At 43.1% G+C, this 16,539-nt stretch overlaps 1 long non-coding RNA gene across 1 annotated transcript in view; it reads right to left on the minus strand.

Moving 5' to 3' along the window:
- Positions 9,704-16,539, minus strand: part of LOC110401712 — a 57,613-nt gene continuing 50,777 nt past the window's right edge. Inside the window, exons 2-3 of the long non-coding RNA XR_002440549.1 lie at positions 11,307-11,613; positions 9,704-10,734 (exon numbers count right to left, since the gene is read on the minus strand). This is a non-coding gene — a long non-coding RNA (uncharacterized LOC110401712). The remainder of the gene's footprint in view (positions 10,735-11,306; positions 11,614-16,539) is intronic.

The raw sequence follows: 16,539 nt of genomic DNA on the forward strand, positions 1-16,539 counted from the left end.
GGCTCTGAACAAATAGTGCAGAGAAAGCTTGCCTGAGGAACTAAGAACATTAATAGACGAGACAAAAGGTTGAGGAATTAAACAACCCAGGGAAAACAGAGTGCTCCCCCCACATGCACCGGAACAGATCTACATCTTTTACCATCTAGGGCCAGCTACCAAGAGCTGGGTAAAAGACCCCAGTCATTCAAACTCATACCCATTGCTTGAGCACATCTGGCAGTGGCAAAGTGCCTGTTACCTTTGCTTTGTGGGGGGTGGGGGGACACATAAGTCAAAACAGAGACCTCATGGGAAGCTTCAGGATTTAAAAAACTGCAGTGTGTATTTTTTGTAACTGTGAGGAGGCTGAATGCAGCATATGTGAAAGATTAAAAGAACATCAGGCAGCTGTTGGAGGTTTGCATGTTGTGAACTCAGCTTTGGCAGCGCTTTCTGTGAGCAGAGAGGTAGACAGAACAGGATAAAGTTTGGTAGCAGAGTGCAGTGGTCTTGTCACAGGATTTCTGCCCCCTAAGAACACAGTTGCACAGCTACACCATATGTGAGACCAGTATCTCGGACATATTTATGAGCCAGTCACACTTCCTTAATTGGTTGACCTTACCTACCTTTATTCCTTAGACAACACTGGCAGAGGTGTATGCTTCCTGGCATTTCACCGCGACCTGCTGCTTACCAGAGCATGGAGAAAGCACTGAAAAGCTTCCATCTGAAAAGGTGCCTGGAAATTAAGTAAAATGGCAAGCACATAGCATGCAGAGCTGAATGCTACCCTGGCCTGTACAAGTATTCAAAGAAAGGAAAACCAAAAATAAATTGCTATTAATCTTCCTGTGTTATCTCTGCCTGTGACGTGGGAACCATTTTGGAGACATCATAATCTGTTCTTCCTGTGAACAACTCCTCCTTATTTACCATCTTAATGATATCCTGACCCCAGTAGAGATACCTTCATTTATCCCTTCTCCAGCTTGACAACTTTCATTCTTGCCAGTTTTTCCTCAAAAAGGAGCTTTTCCATGTTTCATTCTTGCTGCCCATGTCTGAACATTTTCCATTTATGTTTTATCTCTCAAGAGATGAGGTGTATCAGAAATACACGTGCACTGAAGAGTTACAAAGTCACATAAAAATGCTCTGTGTTCTGTTCTCTGTTCCTCTCCAGGCTTTTTAACATTTGATTTGCTTCTTTATCAAGATCACAGATGATGTACCATGTCATTAAGGAACTACATTTGAGATAAATAAATACAGTTTCACACAGAAGCTACTATTTGCAGCATGACCCAGACAGCCTTAGATGTAATTGCCAACAAATTAATCCACCAAAGTGTGCTGAACCACCAATGCTATTTTAGGTTTCATTTTGGTCAATAGCAAGCACATTACAGGAGAAGTGATCAAAGAAAACCTTTGACTGAGCGATCACAAGTTGATTCAGTTTAATTTAAATGGAAGAGTAAACAAAAAGAGGTCTGTAATTAAGGTTCTTCATTTCAAATGGGCAAAATTTGAGAAAATAAGGGAAATAATTAGTGAACTCCACTGGACTAAAGAACTGAAAGCCCTAAATGTGGGAAAAGCCTGAGATTTCAGCCAGAAGTATAGAAACTACCTCCAGCATAACTCCCAAATCGGGAAAACCAAAGCCTGTAAAAATTACTCTAAATTTAACTGAATGAGTAAGCTACCTCAACAAAGGATAACAGCAATCAACCAAGAGCCAGAAAAGAATGGAAAAAAAGACAACTCAGCAAAGGGAACAGTACTTCAGAGGCCAAGAGGCTCAAGACTAAAATGAGAAATGCCAGAAGTTAAACAGAATGAGGTCTTGCAAAGGATACAAATTTAAACAGAAATGTGCAGTTCAGACCTATGAATAAAATAAACAGCAGGGAAAGATGTGGGGCAGGTAAGCAAGAGCTTAAAGACACGAAGATTCCTGCCCCAAAATTAAATGGATACCTTACAATGATTTTTCAGCAAAGATACCAGTGATAAGGAATGGCAGGATGGCTGATGATAACAATAGGATGGCAAGGACCACATCCGAGAGAGAAGCTAAGCACAGACAGCTTAATGCTTTCAATAGCTGCTCTGTCTTCTTGGGATTGCAGCTACTGTGAGCCAGCATAATGAATCAGAGTTGGCAGGTAGGAGGGTCCAGAGAAAAGGAAATGGAATGGGAGATGAGGAGAATTAGGTGAGCTAAGAAAGGAGTTTAAGATGAACTAGATGTGAAGTACTGCTGAATTGTTCCCGGACACCTATCCCAATTCCAGAGGCAGTAAAACCCCCCGTGGGAGCACGGGCATTTTCACCTCTCTATACCTGTGCTATACCTTCTCTCCAAAAATCTCCCTTCACTTCATTCCTTCCTATGGGTGAATTGCACAAGTGAAAAATCTTCCAAATAATCTTGAGAAACAGCTGGAGTGGGCTAATGAGAACGTTCTCCTGTATAAATATTGGCTATACGTTAGTCTCCAGAAAGGCTCGGAAAAAAATGGGATGACCTTTTAGTTTGGGAGAGCTTAAAATGTGAATCTCCCCATAGGGAAAATCCAAGAGAAAAGCCTCTGGGCAATTTCTCACTGCTAAACTTTTATGCAAATTCCTTTCTAAATTAGAGCAAAATTAAGTAAATTTTGTTCTGCATGGGGATGGCACATCAGGAGATCTAGTCTACCAGAGCTACTAAGCGAGACAGTAAGTCACTTGAAGAGTTATTAAGCTATCAGCTGGGAAACACATCACTCTCATTTGGCAGGGCATGCACAGCTCACAAGATATGAATCAGGTATCCATTGGAGAGGAAAATGGTGATACTTTTACAATAGCCTGGTATTTCAAGGGTGGTTAATAAATGAAAAAACAAAACAGCCATCAATGCCAGTAGGTGCATTTTTTTTTTTTCTCGAGAGAGTTCCATTAAGAGCCACACAGCCCTTTCACCACATTGAAATCATAATAAAATTTCCCCCTGGCCTCAGCTGCGCTGTGTAGACTTCAAGATGCACCCCTGTCTTCAAAGAGCCTCCCAGTGAAGAACTTTGTCACCTTATGACCTTCACATGCAACATCTGTCCTACCAAATGTCCCAGCCACGGAGGCCAAGTTCTGCACAGCACCTTCTCTGGAAGATATGCTGAAATCAGCAGCAGCTGAAAGCCCCAAGTCCTTTGAAAATTCTGGTCTCTGATGCATTGCAGAGCATCAGCCATAGGGATGCCATATTTCTGTTCCAGGTTTTCCGGAAGCATCAGACATACTATGCCTACGTTTCACAGATGGTCTGCGGATGGAAACACATGGCATTTATTGTGCACATACAGACAATCTGTCCAGTGTGCAGACCAAAGGCCCATGGCTTCTGGAAGTGCTGGGCATACCTTGCACTCTATAGCTTATAGGAGCACATACAGGGAATGCGTCTGAAATTTTTACTCTGTCTGAGCAGTCTGAGCCTCTGAAATCCCAGAGAGAGGTAACAAATTGCTTGACTTCAAATTCTTTGGTGGAAGAGTGTGCTTGCCCACAGTGTACAATAGCCCCACTCACTCCCATGGAAAACAACTGATATGCAGTCACACATATCCCAAGGTCTTTGGGATATGTGTGACTTTACTCTTTGTGTAAAGGGGTATAAAGCTCTGACAGTTTCCCCTCTGTTCACGTCCTGCAGCCACCTCTTCCCACAGCTCTCTCACAAAGGTGTTGTAAAGAGTACACCAAGTGCAGGTGAGGGTTACATGGTCTGAGTCTGCTGTCCTCTCACCTATCAGCCTCACGCAAGCTATTAAAGCTCAGAATAAGGCTCAGCTTCTCTCAGATCACTCTAAGTCAGTGCTATCCAAACTTTTGGGAGGGTGGCACACCTCTAAAAAAAAAAAAAAATTAGTCTTCCTTACTGTCTAGGTAATCACAAATGTATGAGTACCATATCAAGCTGCAAGGCATTGCAAGGACCAATTGGAAAGGCAAAAAGTTGCATGGAATTTGTTCCAGCACTGGGGATGTATATGTTCCCTGATAGAAAGGAAGCTTTATAGAGCTGATCAGTATATTTGATACCCAGATATTTCAAGCAGCCCTGCCCTGAGGTTCTTCTGAGAATCATCCAATCACACATCACCTCAGTTGTAGCACGGTGGGTGGAAAGGAAGAGTGATGATAGCATACGTCTTCTCCAAAGGTTACACCTGCCAGACAGAAAGGCCTCCTGAAGATGCAGTAGCAGCTAGAGGTTACTCAGCTGCTCACCACCTCTCACTTTCCGTTCTCCACAGAAAGGGCAGCTGAGCAATTACTGAAGGAAAGAAACGAGCCGCCTCCGCCTGCACACGTGAGGATCCTGTTGCAGGAGCATAAATCCTGAATCAATGGCATTAAAATGCAGCCTGAAAAACATCAGCTTTGACAAAGCTTTATTAGCAGTGTTTAATCACAGAAAGGTCCCTAGTTGCCAACTGATCCTGGAATACCCATGCTCTGCCAGCACTAGCTGAACAACACCATGGGGCATAGCAGGTAGAGCAAGACCTGCAGGCAGAGGCACCCCATGATCATGACATGTCCGGGAGGAGATAGCCAAACATGCTTTCAGCAGACACCTCCTAACCATCTTCAGACACCTTGCCAAGCGTGTGCCCTTTGGGGCAGCAAGGAGATGGAAAGCAACCCTGGTGGAGGATGCTGGAGTGGGGAGTCCCGCCACAGAGCCTGTAAGCAACACAGCAGTCATCCTCAAGAAAGACAGAAAGACAGACAGACAGACAGAAAGAAAGAGACTAATGGGGGAGACTGGGGCTGGGCTCACCCACATGCAGACAGTCAGAAAATCACAGAATCATAGAACATCCAGTGTTGGAAAGGGATCCCTTTTCACAGAGCTACCAGATATTCAGAAATCACAAGAAAAAGAGGCTTCTGCGTAACTCAACACGGAGCAAGCGAGACGTGGACCCGCCAGCCCTGTCCTGAAGAGGAGGAAGGCAGTGCAGTGGGATGGCCTGCTCACCAGCTGGGAGAGTGAGGGGAGCCACAAAGGTGAGGCCGGCAGATGGGAAATGACTCAGGAGCTCGATGCGTCAGGAATGGGAGGCATAAATAAGAACAGATACCCAGATGCTCAGAGTCAGGCAGCCGCAGGAGATAGCCAGATTAGAAAAGGCAAATAAATGTGTGTGGGAGTGGGTGTGAGATCAGAGAAGCAGGGTGAGGAGAGTTCAAAAACAAGCTCTGAAAGTCCTTCATATTCTGCTGAGCTTGATGGTGAGAAAAGGAAGCCTTTGAAAGCAGTGAAGGGACAGGGTGATATAGTACCATAGCCCGCATGAAGAGAATAGCACGGCTTCGGCATAATGAAAATCTCAGTGCACTGTTCTCTCTCTTAGCCTCGTTTAAATCATGAATAATGTCACGGCAAACTACAACAGGTTAAAGCCAATGGGACAGAGAGAAGAATCACATCCTTTTTGTTTAGAGAGGGGCCCACGGGGAAAAAATGCAATAGAAGGAGATTTACAACAGTCAAGAGGAAAGCAATGATGGATGGCGTGAACAGGCACTGAACCAGAGGAGCTGCGACAATGCAAGGTCTGAAGGAGGAAGCTGAGGAGACTGCAGGTGTGGGAAGGAGAAGGCTAAGTAGAATTAGGGACAAACAAAATTCAGTGTAGTTTCAGTTACAGCCTTGCCCTAGATCACAAGGCTTCCTTTTCTAACCAGAGATGTGAAGCAAGGAGTGGTGATGCTAACACACATGGGTTCACACTAGTTTCTTGAGAGGACCTGATAAGGGAGGCCAGTGCTTCCGCCACCTCCTTTTCTGAATGACTTGAAAAGAACGACTAAAAATACACATAGAACCATCCCTTACTTTGCCATGAAATCAGTTGTTCTGGCTCCCACATGACCATAGAGCAGCTGTGGATGGAGGAGAGCAAGCTGAGCTGGAGAGATGTAAGGACTCAATCTCTGGCTTTGAAGTGTGGTCCCCACATGAGAAAGGAATTGCAAACTGAGAGCCCTTGCTCTGGATACAGCTTACTCCCAACCCACTAGCTAGATGCCCTATTTTGCAGCCATGCTACTACCAGAGAGCTCCAAACACTCTGATACCTGTGACAGCATGTGTTAAACCAAACGTAGGCTGCAATTCCGTTTATCATACAGAGAAAGCCATCCAGAGATGTTGTCATTTCAGATGGAGTTTGCAGGGCAAGAGGTTACAGGAGATGCCTTTTAAGACAGCTAACAATTACTTCATTCGTCACAAGGAAAGAAAAATGATTTTGGGAGTCCATAAAAAAATAGTTTTGGGGTCGTAATTCTGTGTTTACATTCTTCTAATGTAAAAGCAGAATTTCTAATGAAGACTGAACATGAAAAATCCTTCAGGATTGCAAGTGAATCTCCATACTTTAAACTGGCCCTGGTACTTAGGCTTGCTCTGCACCACTGAATGCATGCATATACATCCCACTATCAACTCCTTATCAGAAATGACAAATACAGCCTAGCCATGCTGCTTCTGCAAGAGAGGAAGGCTTCTGTTTCTCTCTCATTTGGAAAAAAATGACATTGATAGCAAGAAAGAGATTAGCGTGTGTTGCTGGATAGGAAGAACAGCAGTGGTGGAAAATATCCTCTATTCCCAAATGATAGGGATGAGTATATCTAATTAAAAAATAATCTTTTATTGTCTGCCAACTCAATCTAAGTTTCAATATACAAACCAGCAATTACAGGAAGTAGATAATCAGTTATGCATTTAAAAGACTTTCTGCTGAATTACATGTCCTTTAATTAGATGTACATTTTTAAAACAAAAATTGGATTTCTTGGAAGCGAATGAGAAGCAGTAGCCATACTAGGAATTGACTTACTCTATCCGTGGACAACATAAACTATTTGGAGCAAAAAAAAAACTTACTTTAGATCATGTGCCAGAAATACGACCAAGACTGAACTTCCAGTGTTCTAAGGCACCTTGTCTTATCCACGTTATCCTTCCACATTTTGAAGCACAAACATCACTGAATTTTAGGTGCTGAAAACAAATGCTAAAAGCCTTAAAGCTGTTCCCAGCATATGCATCTATGTAATGGCAGCACTAACATGATACACGTTTTTCTCTTACATCCATGCTTAATACGCAACAACTGCTGCAGTGATTACGGTTCCGTGATGCGTCTTTTTCATAATATGTAGAGGATGCCAGACCTTTTGCAGGTAGTAAGACACAGGGCAAGAATGTCAGGCTTAAAATAATCTGAGACGTAAAGTGATGCAGGCATCCCTCTTACTGTAAGCAAGGCCCAGGATTGGATGTCATTCCAGCAGCACGCATTTCTGCCATCACCACTCCAGTGCTCACTAAGGCCCACTCTAGTGTCCCTCACAAGAGACACTGCAGGGTGTGCTGGTTCTTGGACACACCAGGAACAAGGAGAAAAAAACAATGGGGGCTTATCAATTTTTTTCACATTTGTTAATACTGTTTGGTATTTTTGTCTTTCAAGATGCACTGCTAAGCATTACTGGATTCCCCTCATCTTCACTGTGCTGCAAGTCCTACCATATGGTTCTCTCCAAGAAAACTTGTGCCCCTCTCCTTTGACTCAGACCTTTTAACAGTGGTGGGCATCACTGCAAATGCCCTTTCACAATTTTTTTCTACAGGCACAATCTCTTCCTCAGCTGGCAGTCTATGGCACCGGGTAGCTATAAATATAGCAGTAATAGCTACTGAACTAAACATCTGATTTGGTCTTTTCTTTTTAGAATTCTGGAGTGTTTTGTTATGTTTTAATGCAAAATAGCCTACACAAGTGCAAGCACGATTGGAATGACCTGTAGGCATGCAGGGGTGAATCCTTCCAGTCCTACCTCAGATGAAGTATTCATGTATGCATTTCCATCAGCTCACCAGCATGTTCAGAAAATGTGCTTCCCTCCTGCAGTGTTCAGGACTGAACACACTTCTGCTCTCCAAAACAGGCTGTGAGCTGCAGGAAGCGAGGCTCCTTTGATGGCCATTTTCCAGGAGCATACTGGTGACAAAGTCCTGGAGGAGAACTACCCCAGCTGCAGGCCTTCCTCCCACATCCACTGGTGATGAAGGTGGGGGCAAAGCGCAGACTCTGGGCCACAGGGTTACACCAGCAACGTGCCAATGCTGACTGACAGCTCCAGAAGGTGGAGTGGAATCTAAGTGCTTCATCTCCAAGCTTTCCACCTTTGAACAATCACTCCGACTCAAATGTGAGCAGATGGAGAAAGATTCAAAATTATTTCTGCTGAATTGCAGGGTAAGGGACTACCAATTTCCCTGGAAACATCATGCTTATAAGCTGATTTATGTTTATCCCAGATTGCCAGAGGAAAAATTGTCACCGGCATCCCACTGCAGCTGTGTCTATCCCACTCGAGTGTGAGATACCAGATTGGCACCAGCCCACTTATCTTGACTAATTGGATAAAATTATTGACTTCCTGTAATTCAGTGTTTTATTGGGATCTCGATCTGCAAGGGGAGTTGGAATTGCCAGGATGTGGCTGGTAGTGCTTTCATGCTTTGGTTCTCCTGGACAGCTGCTAAGAGGCAATGCACTTATCACTATTTGCATGACCTTTTTGTGAAGGTGTCGAGATTCAAAAAACCTGCCTAAAAAGGGCTTTATTTTCAGTTTGCAGATGCATCTCATTTACATGGGTTCACTGTTTAATTGGAAGGACAATTAGTATTTGGCCTTTTTTTACCAACTTCTAATACATTGTGCATCATCACCCAGATGTATTTTAATATGCATAAATCTCATTCTCTCAAGCCAATATCTATCCTTTGATGGATACTCCTCTCAGAAGATATTGATTATTATATGATTCCTTCTGAAGTCAGTCTATTGCATTTCAAGTATAGCTGCAATGGGCATTTTAAGGTGCCAAACAGAGAAGTTAAATCTTACCTGGTCTGTTTCCACTTCTCCAACTTCTAAAAAAATCAGTTGTTCTTACCTTAAGGTTCTTTAGGCTGATTATCTATGGAAAAGTTTCCCAAAAAAGTGCCAATGTGCATTAATGAAAATGGCTTTGTTGATCCTTTCCCAGCTGTTGTAATAGGCGGTTGCCTATTGTGTGTATGTGTGTTTTCACCCAGCTCTTTCCAAGACCCCTTTCCCAGCCCTTTGCTTTAGAAGTGCTGCCCTATTCCTTGAAAATTTTCCCCATTGTACTCAGCCATTGTGCAAAATCCTAAAATATGCTATTAGCTAGGAAGGTCATAGATGGAAGAACATTCCAGTCTCAAGAGAAATTTTTGGCAATGCAATGTTCAGTAGCCTGCAAGCAGACAGAAGCTCTGCTCGGAGCCAAGGGATGCTATGTGGACAGCACTGGCAAAGTTGGTCGGTGCTGATTTATCCTGTCCTCCCAGTGAAGCCTGCACTCACATGGGAGCTCAGCACCACACTCACATGGCTTCAGGGACAAGGAGCATGGGCAGACCACTCTCATCTCTGGCCAGATGATGTCTTGCAGACACTAACAGACCCTCCGCTATCCCCTTTGGATTAGGAACAGGACTCAACATTGCCTCTGAAAATGATATTTTTTGTGGACAATCACTACACATTTCATCATCTTCACTAGCAGGAAGAAATAATTTCAACACACCTTTTTGTCAGTATTCATTTCAGCAAGGGTCATTTAATTCTTTACCATGCGATTCCTCCCTCTGTTCCCTGGCTTCCACATGACAAGAAGTTGGGTTCAATCCAAACAGATGCCTGAGCACACACTATCATGTCTGGCTGCCAGGGTCTCTCTGGCATTACCCAGAGCCACCAGCACAGCCAGGTAAATGGATGTGGAAGAAATTTAAGGACTGGAACTGGAAAAGAGGGAGAAAAGCTAAATTTTCAGCTTGCATAAGGGCAGTCTAATAAACACATAGTCCCTGAGCAATGACTAGTTAAAATGCATTTTCCAAAGAACACGTTTCTTTAATACCACACAGATGAGTTACTTGCTCATATTCCCTGCCCTCAGCCACACAAGAGGTCAAGCTAGAAGCTCATAATGGTCCCTACTGGCTGTGAAGATCCATGAGTATATGTTCATTTGCAGTTTCACACTTTCTGAAAAATTTATTCCAGTCTCTACTTTATGTCTAGATAACGTGGCTGATTGTGAGTAAAAAAGGCCTTTAATGAACAGAGTAAATCAATAGAGTAATTGATGCAAAAGGGTTTTCTCTGGGTAACAAGATACACCTCCCACAAAGGAGACAATAGCCTGGCCAATTTTCCCCAGGGCTCCTTGGTTAATAAATACATTTTCATTATGGTGACAATAATGGTATATGGCAAAGATGTATAAGAAATAGGACAAACAGCAAAAAGAAAATTCATTTTACCACACAACTGGTATTGCCTTTTAGGATTGAACAATTATTTCCAGCCTGCACTAGGGATGTGCAATAGTGAGGCAGAAATTGATGTCTCCTGGAAGAAAGCATGACCTACAAGAGCTACAGCAGGCTGCAGTGCTGGGTTTCCTCTCCACCCATTCTCACATCCTAACAACCAGCCAGATTGATGCCTCTGTCACCTTTGGGTCAGCCTCAGCTTGTCCCTCATCCTCATAAGGGCAAAACAATGATGACAAAGATATTTCTTCCTCTTCTATCTCCCAGGAATGTCTCAGTCCAATCTGAAGCCTTCTCATCTGTGAAGCAATCCAGAATCACCAACATGAGTCGTGCCGCTTGCTTACAGTAACTTTGACTTTCTAACCCACACTGGACCCCTCAGGTAACCAACCAACAGGTGAGGCAAGGATTGTTCCTTTTCTCTTGACCTCAAATATACCGAAGCTGGAATGATGTATACTTGCATTGCTCAGCTGAGCTCCTCAAAACTCAGTTGCTAGCACATCTCAATTACAGACCTGACTTGTATCTATCATGGTTACTGTCCCACTCAGTCCAACATGCCCAGGTCCATGTCACTCATCTTTGCCCCATACAGAAGCAAGCACTGTTTTGTTAGAGCAAGACAGGAAATATTCTTCTCCAAGGTTATTAGTCCACCCTCCTCCCACCTTGCACTGACCCACCAAATCTCCTGCTGCAATTGCATCACCTGGCATTTAGCTTTGGTTCAGTAAAAAATGCAAGGTCTCTGGGGCAGAAACTACACAGTCCCATCTGAGAAAGATTTTAATCCTTGAGCCTACGCATATCAGCTAAGAAAATCCCATGTAATCAAGGGGAAATAATTGATTCCACATACACCTACCCTAGAGCTCTGTCACCATAATTCAAAGCATTGTTTTCAGAGATAGGCCACTGCCCGAGTAGGTCTGTGGTGACAAAACAAGTCTGGCAGTTCTGAGGTTTCTTAAAGCACGCTCTTCATTTATGGTGGTTGCCAAACCATGAATAATTTACCACCTTATGTCAGAGTGGTTGGATTTGTGCACCATAATTGCAGATGATGTCAGCTCGGGATTTGTCCTGGGAGACTAAAAGCCACTGCAGAGCCTTTGTCTTCCTGTGGCTGGTTTTTCAGCTCCTAAAGCAACAAGTAATTCAGGAGTATAGATCTGAAAAAGACAACCTATAATTAATATCCCACACATAGTTAAAATGCTGTTGAAAGAGATGGAGAGCATTTGATTTACAGTCACTGAAGTATGATTTCAGCAGCAGTTCTGATCAGCTGCAGCAAGTAAAGTATTTCACTTGCTGAAACACAGTCAAGTGGTTTGAGTGACAAGAAGCACAAGAATGGCAGGACTGCTTATTACTAAGATTGTCACTGAGAGACTCCTAATCCAAGTAGATACCCGTTCCTTGTTTGGAACTCTGACTATGCTGTACAGGAACAGTGGGGTGCAGTGCCCAGTGCAAGAGCATTACAGACCCCCACGTGCCATGTCTGCAGAGAACTTGTTACATGAATGCTGGCAGCCAGAGCATGCGTACAGTGCTTTGTAACATGCCCAGTATCAAAGGTCCAAAGTGAATTTCTCATATCCCTTTTCCCTTTCTGAATTGTGGCATCAGACTGTAATGCTAATACCAGAGCTAAGGAGTGTAGCAAGGAGAAGGAGGAGGGCACATGGGTGCAATTGTACTCAGCAAGGGGATACCTACAGGCCACTCTGGCTGATGAAAGCTTACAGCTACAAAAATATTTCTCCTACTACATGGCATGCAACTATTTTTATTTTGTCATTTATTGAGTTCAAGTCATTCTTTACTCAGTTGCTTAAATTGAAATTGTGCTCGTACACAGCACAATTGGTATGAAGGTACATTAAAGCCTCTGACTTGTATCTGTTGCTTTTCCAGAGAAATTACAAGGATGTCACCACCCTGCAGGTTCCGACATGACAGAACTTCCCAGAACTGCAACACAGAACAACAGACTGAGTCATGCCTGCGAGTGCAACTCACTGAAATTACCCAGCAGGCTGGGCTGGCTGGCCTCACCTCCCAGACCCAACATTGCTGAAGAGCAGCCTGGTGCGTGCTAATTTATCAGGTATCTCTCATGGAGCCAGGCACAGTCTGCAGTACAACACAGGGTTGGTTCAACTCCATTCAGAACACGAGGCTCACTGCAGGTAACCATGAATTTGCCTCTTCTCTGCAGCAGCCTTCAGTGAAATTAGACAAAGAGGAAAGAAGCAAATCTTGGAAGATCTGAATGAGTCTCTGTAAGATGCAGAACTGTAACCCATTACCATGGTCTCCAGATTGCCTCAAGGCTCTGGAACAGGGTGTCTGCTCACTGAAAGGAAAGGCAATTCCAAAGCCAGCTTGACTTCCTCATGAAGTTTCTTATACATATATACATGTATAGCTGGTTTCTATACAGCTTCACAGTTACTAGTAATCAGATGGTTGGCCCTCCTAATTACCTGACCCTGTACAAAGGAGACTGCAGTTTAAAGGCTACACTCATTCTCTAGCTTCTACCTTGATGTTTAGAAGGCTTTATTGCAATGCAACTCCAGGGACTGGAACTCTGGCACTGCAGATAATTCCTGTGTGGCAACTGTAAAGTGGCTGGAAACAGCCAAGAGAAATACTAACATGGTCAAAGAAGGGAGATATTTCCTTTTTGAGCCATTTTATTATTCCTGCCATGGAAGATGGAGAGATGGGGATGTCCTACGGTGCAGTTATTCTGGGCTACTAGCAGTGCAGGCAGGAAAGCCTTTAAGCCAGTGTTTCAAAACACCTTGGATGTCATTTGAACAATAGAAACAGGCTGGACTGAAGTCTCAGAGGGAGGGAAAGAGCTCGGACTGAAGTTAAACTGTGCAAAAGAAATGCAGCTAGGAATGAAGCCCGAGGAGCCAGCCTGCTCTAGGAACCCTGCCCTTGGAATCTTGACAGATTAGAACTGCAAGAAATAAGAGTTATGATTACCATGGAGAAGGTGGACCCTGATGGAGGGAGACCTGACTCACCTTGTGGAACAACTCAGGATTACCTGATAATAGCTCAACCAAGGGAAGCTGACAGAGACCTCCCTCTTAGACAGGTTTGCCAGGGAGCAGCCACCTTCAGGAAAATCTTTTGCCTTTGCCCTGTTCTCCCCAGCATTACCAGAGGTGAAGTGATCATAACCAAACATTATAGGATCATATAACAGGGTTTTTTCTTGCTACCACTGTACACTCATAAGTTTGGAATATGCCTCCCAAGGGTGAAATCATAAAGAAGTGGATGTCATTGCAGCTCCTAGCTTCCTTGCTTCGTTTTGCAGTGGATACCACAAAAAGATCATCAGTTCTAGGAAATCGCCATGTGGGAATGAGAGCAAAAGAGCAAGGAAAGACTGTATGTTTCTTTGTTTTCCCTAGCAGAACATTCTCTTTTCATGCATTTCCTAGAACAAGCAAAAAATGACACTTCTCAATGGAGATAACTACTTTCGGAAAAAAAAAAACCCTCCAAAACAATCACCTAAAAACCAGTAAAGAGAGGTAGATTTTGGCTGAAAATATTCAATATATTCTGGCATTTCAAACAAAATATTTTGTGGTTCAGAAAAATGAATAGTCCATCTCAAGCGATTGCTGTGTCCCACAGGAACTACAGCTTAGGGAATAATTCCTCAAAGTTGTCCACACGCCTAACTGTCTTGCATCCTCCTGGAGGCCAGCAATGCTATTTTGTCAACTGTCCAAGCCCAACTGTCCAAGCCATAAATGATGATCATGTGTGAAAGGAGAGAATGATTAGTGAAAACTGTAGAAAATGAGGCTGAAAGCAACTTCAAGAAACTATTCAAGCCAATGAAGACATCGATCTAAACCACCTTTAACAGGTATTGCTTTAGCCTGCTATGGGAAACCTCCAATGAGCTTCCACAACTAACCCAGACAGTATCACCCAGTTTTTAACTACATTTTCATCAGGGAATTCCTTAATGCTTTAATGGAATTTCCCTTTCTGAACTTTAAGCCCATTACTTCTTCTGTCAATTGTGGAGACCAGATTGCTCGTTCTGCTCTGCAACAGCCTGTTGCACATCTGAAGATCACAAAATCACACACCAGTCTGCTCTTCTCTAGACTGAAAAAACCTGACATTTTTCAGATTCATGTTTTCAGTTCTCTCCTGAACTACTGCCTTTCAGTTTACCTATGTTTTTCATGCAGGGCAATGTCCTAAAGCAGACACTGTATCACTACCTAACACTAGCCAAGATTATAAGCCCTCGTTAATTCTTCATCTTCATAAGATAAATCTTAAAGAAATTCCAGAATTCTGCTCGTATGATTCTAATCAATGAAACTGTGCCTTGTCTTCCTGAGTACCACAAGACGGTTGAAACCTTTTAATATTCAAGACTCGACAGACTGTTTATGTTCTAGGATTGGGATATCTCCCTTTGACAGTAAGAAGAGCAAATTTACAGCTTCTGACACTGTGAGGAGCCTGAAACCCTCTGGCACTTTTAAACATCAAGATTTACTTAGAAGTACAGTGGGCTTTTTAAACCATCTAAATATATCCTCTTAATTATTAGTTTGACTGTAACATGCCTCAGAATGCGAAGGCTTAAATCCTCATGTCTAATTAAAGCTATGTATGAAGAGAGAGGCAGCAGATTAGGAGGGATTAGTCTGTCTTTGCAACAGCCAGCGAGTTGCCATTTTATCTGTTTTGAACCAAATACAGTAGCCTTTTAAAGATGAAGAGCAGGACAACAAGTGCGATATGTACCAGTCCTACCATTCAGTGGTGAAACTAATTGCAGAAGAAAGCAAAACCAGACAAGCAATACAGCACTGCGCTTCCCATCAAGAGAAACGTGACAAACATTTGCTGTGATCAAACCAATAATTTAAAGTGCGCCTTACAAATATTTCTTATTCATGTCTAATTCCGGAAGCCCATCTTTCCCCCTGCTGTGCTAATTGTCTTATATCCAAGGCCTCTGGCCCCCTGCCAGATATTTGCTGTTCCCTGAAAGGCTTCTCTATTCTGGAAGATAAATGCCAACCCAACATGGAAATGATTTAGCAGCCAAAGAACTGATGGATTTCCAGTTTTGATTCACTGTACTCTGGGACCGTTATAACTCTAAATACTGTCTGTCTTTTAGCAATAGGTGTTGTTGTTTTTTAATACCACTGATATTTGGTGTCAGTATCAATAACAGGGAATATCAAAAGAATTTTAATCAAAATATTCAGACATGGAAAGAATGTTTCTTGGTACTCTGAAAACAAACATCACTTTCAGATCAAAGTTCCCAAACAAGGACTTAGTTGAAAGATTAAAATAAGTGAACTCTGACTAAATAAATTAGGTGTTGAGATTTTTTTAAATGTCATCTGCAAAACAGAGCAGCACAGCACTGACTTCAAGCCTTGCAAGTTCAAGCATGTTATATATCTAATTCTTAGCTGAAGTAAATCAGGAGGAAACACATCCCTGGCCAGTTCCCTGGCCATAGGGATGGAAATGATCCAGTTGGATTTGTGCCTAGTTCCAGACAATCAGAATCTGAAACTCTCCTTCAAAAATTGATAGAGGAGGAGCTAAAATGGGAACATCGCTTGCTTTCTGCCTTGCGCTCTCAGCCACTCTCTGGTTTCACTGCACAATCTCTTGCCCACAGTCCATGGTTCACCAACCACCTGTCCCAGGGGAGGATGGTCAAGGCAGCAGCTATGAGGCATCACGACATACAGAGAAGCAATCCTCTTCAACAAAGGACTCATCGGTCCATTTGATACTGGAGGAGTACCAAGGAATACAAGGAACCTGGGAACATGACTCTGCTATGGAATCTCAGGGTCTGGGAGTTAAGCCTTCTGCTTCTTCAGTTCGGCATAAGCCGAACTTCAACCTGACAGTCCAATTCAGAAAGAAAAAAGAGTAATAAGAATATTAAAGGTCCTTTTCATCAATGGTTTCTACCACTGTTTCCCTGCAGCTCAGGGAATGAGATCAGAATTAGTTGCAAGCTTCTGCCTATGTATTTGGGGGCTCTTTTACTT

The sequence above is a fragment of the Numida meleagris genome, chromosome 6, assembly GCF_002078875.1.
Source record: "Numida meleagris isolate 19003 breed g44 Domestic line chromosome 6, NumMel1.0, whole genome shotgun sequence".
NCBI classification, from domain to species: domain Eukaryota; kingdom Metazoa; phylum Chordata; class Aves; order Galliformes; family Numididae; genus Numida; species Numida meleagris.